Below are 2,447 nucleotides of genomic sequence, written 5' to 3'. Positions count from 1 at the left end.
GGCAGTCAAGTTAAGATGAGGTCATTAAGGTGAGCTCTAATCCAATATGACTGCTGTCCTTATGAAAAGACAAAATTTGGACACAGAGACAGGTACACATAGAGGAAAGATGAAGTGAAGAGACAAAGGGAAAAGACAGTCACCTATAAACCAAGGAATGCCTAAGGCTACCAGAAACTAAAAGAGGTCCTTTCCTAGAGTCTTCAGAGAAAGAATGGCCCTGCCGATGCCTTGATTTCAGAATTCTAGCCTTCATAATGTGAGAAAAGGCATTTCTCTTGTCCTAGGCCATGTAGCTTCTGTACTTTGTTACAGCAGCCCTGGTAAATGAATGCATGTATACTCTACTGGCCTGGGCTCAAAGCTCCACCCCTTGCGCATGGGGCACCAACAAATCTGCTCATGCCACACCTTTCCTGAGTTCACTCAGTAATTACCAAGAGCAGTGACTGCACAGCCTCCACCCTGGATCCTTCTGCCTTCCCACAGCCTCTCCCTCACGCTCCACCTCAGGGACATCTCGCACAAGAGGAAGCTTCCTGGGAGGTGAGGGCTGGATCCCTGGCCAAGCCTGTCTGCCTTTTTGAAAGCTCTCAGAGTTCTGGGAAAATCGTCTTCTCCATTTCATTTTTCTATCATAATGTTTAATCCTGGGGTTTCTGTTGCTACTTAGATTTGCACCTACTACTTTGTCCACAGATAATACAAAAGAATAGCAAAAAGATCTAGGTGTTACAGTTCAGAAGTGGAAAGAGAAGAAAGTGTGGGGCCTTTTCTTTAACTTAGGACTTCTGAGACACAGTGCATTGACTTGACAGTAACAGATCCAGGGACTAGACCTCAGTTATCTGTACAGTCAACACTCCACATGATCAGAGAAGCATAATCTTGAAATCAAATGGCTAATCTGTTGACAGAAAGAGTCTAATTTTGTAAAAACGTGAAGAGATTTATTCTGAGCCAAATATGACTGACCATGGACTGAGGCACAGTCTCAAGAGGACCTAAGGACACATGCCCAAGGTGGTTGTGCTGCAGCTTGGTTTTATACGTTGTAGGGAGACATAAGACATCAATCAATACATGTAAGGTGTACATTGTTTTGGTCCAGAAAGGCAGGATAACTCAAAGGTGGGCAGGACTTCCAGGTCACTAGTGGATTCAAAGATTTTCTGATTGGCAATTAGTTGAAAGAGTTCGGTTATTAGCTAAAGACCTGGAATAAACAGAAGAGTGTCTGGGTAAAGATAAAGGTTTATGGAGACCAAGGTTGGTATGCAGATAAAGCCAGGCTTCAAAGAGAATGGATTGTAAATTTCTTATCAGACTTAAAAAGGTGCCAGACTCTTAGTTAATTCCTTCCTGGACCAGGGAAAAGACCTAGAATGGGAAGGGGATGCTCTACAGAAAATAGATTTTCCCCACAAGAGACAGCTTTGCAGGGCTATTTCAAAACGTGTGAAATAAATTTATTTTGGGGTAAAATACTTTCATTTATTTCAGGACCTGCTATTGGTCATGTTGGTATCTTATTGCTACAAAGAGTCTGTCTGTCGCCCAGGCTGGAGTGTAGTGGCGCGATCTCGGCTCACTACAATCTCCACCTCCTTGGTTCAAGCAATTTTCATGTCTCAGCCTCCCGAGTAGCTGGGATTACAGGCACATGCTACCATGCCCGGCTTATTTTTGTATGTTTAGTAGTGACGGGGTTTCACTATTTGGCTAGGCTGGTCTCGAACTCCTATCCTCAGGTGATCCTCCTGCCTCAGCTTCCCAAAGTGCTGGGATTACAGGTGTGAGCCACCTCGCTCGGACTGTTTTAGGGTTAATGTGGGTCAGTTGTGCCTGAATTCTACAGGGAGGAAGGTATAATGAGTCATGTCTGACTCCCCATTCTCATCATGGCCTGAACTAGTTCTTTGGGTTAACTTTATAATGCCCTTGGCCTAGGGGGGGTCCATTCAGTTGGTTCAGGGGCTTAGAATTTTATTTTTAGTTTACAAACCCAAGAGCCCTACTTAATTTGCAATATAAAATATGATTGCCAAGCATGTTGAAATACTCAGATTATCTGGTCTGAGTGCAGTGGTGTTTGCAACTAATTGACCACACCAAGTACAGATTTATTTGTTCCTTCTCCACTCTCCCTGCTTCACTTGACTAGCCTAAAAAAAATGAATAAAAATAAAAAATAAAAATACCCAGATCATCTCTTGATAAAGCTTTTTTTTTTTTCCTCTAAATAAAGTACATAGACAAGGAGAAAGATGTTATGATCTGGATGATCTATAAATATCAAATCAGTATAATTGCAGGCAGGTAGCATACTCTGTTATGGTGATTAAAAGCATGAGTTCTATAGTCCAATAGAACTTGAGTTTTAACCACAGCTTTACTACTTAATGCCTATATAACCTCAGGAAAGTTCCATAATCTCTGTTTTTTAA

The sequence above is a fragment of the Mandrillus leucophaeus genome, unplaced genomic scaffold (genome assembly GCF_000951045.1).
Source record: "Mandrillus leucophaeus isolate KB7577 unplaced genomic scaffold, Mleu.le_1.0 Scaffold301, whole genome shotgun sequence".
Classification (NCBI taxonomy): domain Eukaryota; kingdom Metazoa; phylum Chordata; class Mammalia; order Primates; family Cercopithecidae; genus Mandrillus; species Mandrillus leucophaeus.
The sequence above is the reverse complement of the archived record's forward strand: the minus strand, read 5'-3'. Positions refer to the sequence as shown.